This window comes from Chlorocebus sabaeus, chromosome 16 (assembly GCF_047675955.1).
Source record: "Chlorocebus sabaeus isolate Y175 chromosome 16, mChlSab1.0.hap1, whole genome shotgun sequence".
In the NCBI taxonomy this organism is placed as follows: Eukaryota; Metazoa; Chordata; class Mammalia; order Primates; family Cercopithecidae; genus Chlorocebus; species Chlorocebus sabaeus.
In genome coordinates this window covers 2,697,263-2,706,867 of record NC_132919.1, presented here as the reverse complement: position 1 = coordinate 2,706,867, position 9,605 = coordinate 2,697,263, and positions in this window count along the sequence as shown.

The window sequence follows — 9,605 nt, the reverse complement described above, 5'->3', positions numbered from 1 at the left end:
GGCCGAGACGGGTGGATCACGAGGTCAGGAGATCGAGACCATCCTGGCTAACACGGTGAAACCCCGTCTCTACTAAAAAATACAAAAAACTAGCCGGGCGAGGTGGCGGACGCCTGTAGTGCCAGCTACTCGGGAGGCTGAGGCAGGAGAACGGTGGGAACCCGGGAGGCGGAGCTTGCAGTGAGCCGAGATCGCGTCATTGCACTCCAACCTGGGCGACAGAGCGAGACTCCGTCTCAAAAAAAAAAAAAAAAACAATAATAAAGAAAAAAGAAAATGGGCCGGGCGCGGTGACTCACGCCTGTAATCCCAGCATTTTGGGAGGCCAAGGCGGACGGATCACCTGAGGTCAGGAGTTCGAGACCATCCTGGCCAACATGGTGAAACCCCGTCTCTACTAAAAATACAAAAATTAGCCGGGTGTGGTGACACACACACCTGTAATCCCACCTATTCGGGAGGCTGAGGCAGGAGAATTGCTTGAACCCAGGAGGCAGAGGTTGCAGTGAACCTAGACGGTGTCATTGCACTCCATCCTCCACCCTGGGCGACAGAACGAGACTCTGTCTCAAAAAAAAAAAAAAAAAAAAAAAGGAAAGTTAACAAGAGACCTTTGTTTTTTTTTTTGTTTTTTTTTTGAGATGGAGTCTCACTCTGTCGCCCAGGCTGGAGTGCAGTGGCACCATCTCAGCTCACTGCCAGCTCCACCTCCCGGGTTCACCCCATTCTCCTGCCTCAGCCTCCCAAGTAGCTAGGACTACAGGCACCTGCCACCACACCTGGCTGATTTTTTGTATTTTTAGTAGAAACAGGGTTTCACTGTGTTAGCCAGGATGGTCCAAGAGATCATTTTTCATCAGTGAGAATGGCCAAGATTTTAAAGTTTGTTAATCACAGCATGAGCAAAATTGTGAAGAAACTGGCATCTGAAACATCACTGGAGATAATATAAAATCATACAACTTCTTTGGAGGTCAGGTTGGCAATGTCTTTTTCAATATGCACATGTTTTTACCCTGCAATTTCACTTTGAAGAATATATCCAACCATGGGCCAGACACAGTGGCTCAAACCCATAATCTCAACACTTAGGGAGGCAAATGCATCCCTTGAACCCAGGAATTTCAAACCAGCCTGGGCGACATGGCGAAAACCTGCTTCTATAAAAAATACAAATAATTGTCCGGGCACGGTGGCTCAACACCTGTAATCCCAGCATTTTGGGAGGCCGAGGTGGGCAGATCCACCTGAGGTCAGGAGTTTGAGACCAGCCTGACCAACATGGTGAAACCCTGACCCTACTAAAAATACAAAAATTAGCTGGGCGTGGTGGTGTATGCCTGTAATCCCAGCTACTCCAGGGGCTGAGGCAGGAGAATTGCTTGAACCTAGGAGGCGGAGGTTGCAGTGAACTGAGATTGCACCATTGCACTCCAGCCTGGGCGACAAGAGCAAGACTCTGTCTCAAAAAATAAAAATAAAATACAAAAAAATTAGCTGGGCGTGGTGGCACGTGCCTGTAGTCCCAGGTACTCAGGGGGCTGAGGTGGAAGGATCACCTGAGCCTGGGGGGTAGAGGCTGCAGTGAGCTGTGATTGAGCCCCTGCACTCTATCCTGGGTGACAGAGCAAGACTCTGTATCAAAAAAAAAAAAAGTGGCCGGGCGCGGTGGCTCAAGCCTGTAATCCCAGCACTTTGGGAGGCTGAGACGGGCGGATCATGAGGTCAGAAGATCGAGACCATCCTGGCTAACACGGTGAAACCCCGTCTCTACTAAAAAATACAAAAACCTAGCCAGGCATGGTGGCGGCACCTGTAGTCCCAGCTACTCGGGAGGCTGAGGCAGGAGAATGGCGGGAACCCAGGAGGCGGAGCTTGCAGTGAGCTGAGCTCGCCCCACTGCACTCCAGCCTGGGCGACAGAGCGAGACTCCGTCTCAAAAAAAAAAAAAAAAAAGTATCCAACCACTATCTTTGCACAAGATATAGTTTCAAGAATATTCATTGCCACAATGCTTGTAATATCAAAGTATTCAAAATACTTGAAAGATTGTCAGTAGAGGTTAGGTAAAGGAATGATGGCTCAAGGCTGAGCACAGTGGCTCATGCCTGTAACCCCAGCACTTTGGGAAGCTGAGGTGGGAGGATCCCTTGGCCCCAGGAGTTTGAGACCAGCCTGGACAACATAGCAAGACTCCATCTCTCCAAAAAATAATGTAAAAGCCAGACATGGTGGCTCTGGATGGTGGCCCTCACCTGTGACCCCAGCTACATGGGAAGCTGATGGAGGAGGATCACTCAGGCCTGGGAAGTCGAGGCTGCAGTAAGCTGTGATCCCACTGTACTCCAGCCTCAGTGGCTTGTTTGAGCTCCTGAATCTAGCTGTGCCTGAAACATGATGATCTCCTAGAGTTTTTTCAGTTCAGTGAGTCGATAAATTCCCTTTTTCTTTGAAGCCAGTTTGAGTTTATTTCTACAATTTACAAGTGAAAGAATCCTGATTCATTAAAAGGGAAAATAAACGGACTCAGTGGGAAGTCCTGGATCCAGGGGCCACAGCTGGAGCACGGCTGGCCACAGCTGGAGCATGGCATGGATTCAGAGGGTATCTTGGCCTCAGATGTCCTCCCTGCCAGGCTGCCTAACCACTCATGTCCTATTCAGGACCTTCTCAGAAAGATGAGATTTTATCTGGAGTGAGGGGTGACCCCAAACCCAATCATGGCACTAAAAATGATTTATGCAGCTGGGCGCGGTGGCTCACGCCTGTAATCCCAGCACTTTGGGAGGCTGAGGCAGGTGGATCACAAGGTCAGAAGACTGAGACAAGCCTGGCCAACATGGTAAAGCCCTCTCTCCACTAAAATACAAAAAAACTAGCCGGGCGTGGTGGTGGGCGCCTGTAGTCCCAGCTACTCAGGAGGCTGAGGCAGGAGAATGGTGTGAACCTGGGAAGCGGAGTTTGCAGTGAGCCGAGATTGCACCACTGCACTCCAGCCTGGGTGACAGAGTGAGACTCCATCTCAAAAAAATAAAATAAAATAAAAATTCATGCATCATCAGGTCCAGCCCAAGAAACAACCCAGCCAGACAGTGCCAGAGGCAAGAGTTGGGAGGGTGAGTCAAAACAGGCATCCAAGCTCTATGCCTTAAATCTCTTCCTATTTCTTCCGTGAAGTGGGGGAACTGAGCTGGAAGGTCTGGGGTCCTGGGGTGGTCCTACTCTCTTTATACCTCTGCCTCCCTCTGTTCCAGTTTTAGTCCTTGTGGTGGCAAGGTGGTCATCAGTGGCCCAGATCAACACTCTATGGAAACAGAGCTTCCCTGTCTCCGTGGTTCCAGGCCAGTTCCCATGATGTCATGTCACTGGCCTGACCTAGGTCACACACCCATCCTTGAGCCAGGCACTGTGGTCGGGGGATGGAACGCTATGTCATTTTGAAGAAAGGGACACTAACTGCCCACCTTCCCCGAGGTATTCAAAAGTAGATTAACTCTGCTAGGGGCGTGGTGGCTAATGCCGGTAATTCCAGCACTTTGGGAGGCTGAAGTGGGTAGACTGCTTGAGCCCAGGAGTTCGAGACTAGCTATGGGCAATATGGTGAAATCCTACCTCTACAAAAAAAAAAAAAAAATACAAAAATACAAAAATTAGCTGGGTGTAATGGCCCATGCCTGTAGTCCCAGCTACTTGGGAGACTGAGGTGGGAGGATTACTTGACCCTAGGAGGTGGAGGCTGCAGTGAGCCAACACTGCACCACTGCACTCCAGCCTGGGCAACAGAGTGAGACCCTATCTCAAAAAAATAAAATAAAATAAAATAAAGGAAATTAATTCTACTTTCATCTGGTTTCTATATTGGAGTTCACTTGAAGAGTGATTCCACTGCTAATATACTTGGAAACACCTTGGCACCTCCTGCTCTAACACCGTGGGATTTTCTGATAATGTGAACTTGGATGTGTGGCCAGGCTGGGTGGAACCATCCAGGAAATAAGCCAAACAGAGGAGCAGTTAAGCCCCTGAGCAAGAGCTGGTTCAAACCTTGCCTCTGCTATGCGCTTGTTAGGTGACCTTGAATCTTTTTCCCCTCTCTGACCCTCGGCTTCTTCATCTGTAAAATGAAGGTGCTAATACCTTCCTCTCAGTGTGTGCCTGAATCCTGACTACTCCAGAGCCACGGGAGGTGCTGGGGAAGCCCAGGTTGCTATTATTGATGACGTTATTGTTCATTGTGTTCAGGCTACAGAATGTACCTCCAAAGGTGCTCTCTGACCCTGCTGTGGGTGGGATGATTTGGGATGGGGAAGAGTCCCAGGCGGACATTCTCCTTTGAATCCTGGAGTCCTCCGAGGTCCGGGGCGGGCTGTGCAGGCTGCCCTGAGCTCCAAGTGCCGCCAAGCAGAGGTCAGGCCCCTCGCCTAAGCCGTCCTTAACATCTGGACACCTGGACCCCTGGGACGTGGGATCGGGGGCCCAGCTCAGGTGACTCGCCAGCGCTGCGTCTGAAACCCTCTGAGCCTGCAGTCCGGTAACCTGACACCGCAGGCTCTGACTTCCCAGCGGGCCAGGACTGCGGAGGGGGAAAGGACAACTGTCCCGCTACACTGGGACCCCTCCCCTGCCCTTGTCTCCTAGGCCCTCTTCTCCACGCCCCCTGCCCAGGGTGCACACCCCCGGGGCTCCTGTGTTTCGGGGCTAAAGCATTCCTTTCCACGCGGGGGTTGGGGGCTGTGGGTGGTGCCCTCTCAGGACCCAAGTTCAGAGCCTTGCCCCGGGCGGCAGAAGGATCGGAGGGAGGCCGGGGGCGCGCCGCACAGATGGGAAAGCTGAAGGGGGCGAAGGGGAAGGCCCCGTGCGAGTGTGAAAGCTAAAGTGCAGGGAAGGGGAACGGTGCCCCTGCGGGAGGGGGACGGGGTCCCTCCGAAGCCTGACGCCTCGCACAGGGTCCCCGTCACCCATCTCTTTGGAGAGCCGCAGAGACCCGGCGCGGGGACGCGGCGTGGTGGGGACCGGGGGATGGTGGGACCAGGCAGACGGCGCCCCTCCGCCCACCGGGCCCCGCAGCCTCAGCCCGGGAAGAAACTTTGGGCCCGCGTCCTACTGCTTCCCGCGCCGGCCGGGCCTCGGGGTTCGCTCCCGCATTAGGCCCCTCAGCCGCCCGGCGCCCACTCACCAGCGCACCAGCTGCCAGCGCTTCTCCCCCGGCGCCCGGCGGCCCGCCATGCCTCGCCGGGCCGCTCCCTGCCCTCCGCGGGCCGCACGGTGGAGGAGGCGCGGCTGCCGCAGGCCGGTGCCCAGGGCGCGCTCGCGGGGAGGGCGCGGGGAGGGTGCGGCGCTCAGACCCCGCCCTGGAGGCGGCTGGAGCCGGGTCAGTGCGGGCCCCGCAGAACGGGCTGGACAGCGGGGCCTCTCCCCGTCCGGGTCTCTCCCCGCCGCGCCCAGGAGCCGGGTTTCTGGGGAGTACTGAGCGAGGAGTCTGGCTCCCGAGTCCTACCGATGCGCTGAGAGACCAGGCGGCTCATGGTATCGCTCTGTGCCTTACGCCCTTAGGAAACCCCTTCTACCTACCCAGAAAGTGATGCCTAAAAAATTAAACTACTCGGCCGGGCGCGGTGGCTCACGCCTGTAATCCCAGCACTTTGCGAGGCCTAGGTGGGCGGACCACGAGGTCAACAGAGCGAGACCACCCTGGTCAACATGGTGAAACCCCATCTCTACTAAAAATGGAAAAATTAGCGGGGCATGGGGGCGTCTGCCTGTAATCCCAGCTACTCAGGAGGCTGAGGCAGGAGAATCGCTTGAACCCGGGAGGCGGAGGTTGCAGTGAGCAGAGATCGTGCCACGGCACTCCAGCCTGGGCAACAGGGCAAGACTCCGTCTCAAAAAAAAAAAAAAGAATACGTAGATGAGTATTGTCGTTATATTAAAGTGAGGCTAGGGTTTTGTTTTTTTTTTAACATGACATCAGTGGCAGAAGCCATAAAGGAAGAGATTAATGGATTTGACTAAAATAAAAATGTTGAATATCTGCACATCACAAAAACAAAATAAGCAAAATTAAAAGGCAAATGTCAGCCAGGTGGGGCGGTGTATGCCTGTAGTCCCAGCTACTTATGAGACTGAGGCAGGAGGATCACTTGAGCCAGGAGTTCAAGTCTGTTGAGTGCTATAAACATACCTGAGAATAGCCACTGCCACTCCAGCCGGGGCAACATAGCAAGATCCTGTCTCTCTCTATATATAAAGTTAAATGTCAAACTGGTTTAAAAAACATGTGCCCCATGTTTGGTGGCTCATGCCTGTAATCCCAGCACTTTGGAGGCTGAGGAAGGCGAATCACGAGGTCAAGAGATCGAAACCATCCTGGCTAACGTGGTGAAACCACATCTCTACTAAAAATACAAAAAAATTGCCGGGCCTGGTGGCAGGCGCCTGTAGTCCCAGCTACTCGGGAGGCTGAGGCAGGAGAATGGCGTGAACCTGGGAGGCGGAGCTTGCAGTGAGCCGAGATCGCGCCACTGCACTCCAGCCTGGGCAAAAGAGTGAGACTATGTCTCAAAAAAAAAAGTGTGCCCCATGTTCATGGCAGCATTATTCACAATAGCCAAAGTGGAAGCAATCTAAATGTTCATCAGTGGATGAATGGATGAACAAAATGTGGCATATACGGCTGGGCACGGTGGCTCACGCCTGTAATCCCAGCACTTTGGGAGGCCGAGGCAGGCAGATCACGAGGTCAGGAGATCGAGACCATCCTGGCCAATATCGTGAAACCCCATCTCTACTAAAAAATACAAAAATTAGCCTCCACCTCCCGGATTCAAGTGATTCTCCTGCCTCAGCCTCCCGAGTAGCTGGGATTACAGGCACTTGCCACCACATCTGGCTAATTTTTGTATTTTTAGTAGAGACGAGATTTCTCCATGTTGGCCAGATTGGTCCCAAACTCCTGACCGCAAGTGATCTGCCCACCTTGGCCTCCCGAAGTGCTTGGATTACAAGTGAGAGCTACCGGGCCCAGCCAAATAGTCCATTTTAAATGTGCCATCTGTTCCCTGCCAGGATGTTAACCAATACAGAACTGTTACCCAAACTAAACTGAGAAAGTCAGAATTTCTGACTGTCATGAAGACATGGAGGAGCCTCCAGGCCTTCTCTGCCACCCAGGTCTCGTTCCTCTAGCTGGCATTCCAGGCCTTGCACACTTTGGCCCTTACCTTCCCCTTAAGCTCATGACCACTGTGGCTCACAGGCTCACATAGCTGAACCATCTTCTCCCTGGCACGCTGTGGTTGGATGCTGTGGTTACAAGCTTGCCTCTGGCCTAGGCTGGGCTGGAGTTTGAATCCTGGCTCTGCCATTTCCAAGCTGTGTTATGTTAAATTCAACCTCATTTTCTCCACCTGAAAATGGGAATAAACCTTTCCAATACGATTTATCTGAAGTTTAAATGAGATCCCATTGGTAAAGTGCTCAACGCAAAACAACGGTTGCTTCGGAAGCAAGAGGTTTTTATAAACTTTAGTTTTCTTTTACTTTGTTACAAGTTTAATTTTGGAAGTGGAGCCAGGGGGTGGCACCGTGGCTCTAATCCCAGCAAAGTGCTGTAATCAGCACTTTGGGAGGCCCAGGCAGGCAGATCACTTGAGCCCAGGAGTTCAACATCAGCCTGGGCAACACGGTGAAACCCCGTCTCCACAAAAAACTAAAAAAAGTAACCAGGCATGGTGGCACATGCCTGGATCCCAGCTACTTGGGAAGCTGAGGTGGGAGGACCTGAGCTCGGGAGGTTGAGGCTGCAGTGGGCTGTGTTTGCACGACTGCACTCCGTCCTGAGCAACAGACTGAGACCCTGTCTCAAAACTAAAAAGAAAACAGAGCTAGATGCAGTGGCTTACTTCTGTAATCCTAGCACTTTAGGAGGCTGAGGCTGCAGGATCACTTGAGCCCAGGAGTTCGAGGCTGTGGTGAGCTGTGATTGCACCACTGCACTCCAGCCTATGCAGCAGAGCCAGGCCTTGTCTCTTAAAAAAAAGAAAAGGAAAAACAAAGAAAATAGAAAAAAAGGCCAGGCGCGGTGGCTCACGCCTATAATCCTAGCACTTTGGGATACCTAGGTAGGCAGATCCACCTGAGGTCAGGAGCTTGAGACCTGCCTGGCCAATATGGCAAAACCCTGTCTCTACTAAAAACACAAAAATCAGTTGGGTGTGGTGGCATACGCCTATAATCCCAGCTACCTGGAAGACCGAGGCAGGAGAATTGCTTGAACCCAGGAGGTAGAGGATTCAGTAAACAGATCACGCCATTGCACTCCAGCCTGGGTAACAGAGCTAGATTCCCTCTCAGGAAAAAAAAAAAAAAAAAAAAAGGCCGGGCTCAGTGGCTCACACCTGTAGTCCCAGCACTTTGGGAGGCCGAGGTGGGTGGATCACTTGAGGTCAGGAGTTCGAAACCAGCCTGGCCAACATGGTGAAACTCCGTCTCTACTAGAAATACAAAAATTAGCCGGGCACGGTGGTGCATGCCTGTAATCCCAGTTACTTGGGAGGCTGAGGCAGGAGAATCGCTTGAACCCACAGGGTGGAAGTTGCAGTGAGCTGAGATCGTGCCACTTCACTCCAGCCTGGGTGAAAGGGTGAGACTCCACTTTAAATAAATAAATAAATAAATGCCAGAGTTCCAGGATTCATCCTGACACAGATCAAGGAGAAAAACATTTGAGACTTAGTCATAATAATTCTATCCATGTGCCCTTTATCAACCCCTTCACTTGTACCTTAAGACAGCCTCACAAGGATCCTGTGGGCAGAGTAAATGTTACTCTTCCCATTTTACTGAGAAGGCACTGGAGCTCTGAAAGGCTGAGACTTGCCCAGAATTACCCAAGTAGTAAGTAACAGAGCTGGGGCCAGAAGCCAGGTTGTCAGGCTCCTTCATATCATCTGTTTTTGGAGATAAAAAAAACATACCTTTCATCATTCTTACCGATATCTCATGAAATGAAGAGAATATGGATGGTTCATCAGGACTCACACTGCTGCTGGAGACACTGATATGCAAGTCCAAGGAGCACAGCCCAGGAATACTGCCCTCTAGGAAGGACAGCAAGGGACAGGAAGTGGGGCGAGGCTGGCCTTTCTGTTCCTCTCCCAAGGATTTCCTCAGACAGGATGAAGAGGGGCCACCCACAGTGCAGCTAGTAGCCAGCATTCCTGCAGGGTGGGATTTGAGAGGCCTTTGAACAGAATTCAAACCCCGCAGTCTGTCAAGCCACCTAAGAGAGTCATTCCTGCAACTCTCCATTTGTTCGTTTGTTTTGAGATGGAGTCCCACTCTCTCACCCAGGCTGGAGTGCAGTGGCACGATCTTGGCTCACTGCAACCTCTGCCGCCCGGGTTCAAGCGATTCTCCTGCTTCAGCCTCCCAGGTAGCTGGGATTACAGGCACCTGTCACCTCATGATCCACCTACCTCAGCCTCCCAAAACGCTGGGATTAGAGGCGTGAGCCACTGCACCTGGCCCTTGCAACTCTTTAGGCTTAGAATTTTCCAGGAGCAGCTAAAGCTTTTGATTTGTTGACACCTGAGTCCAGTTAACCT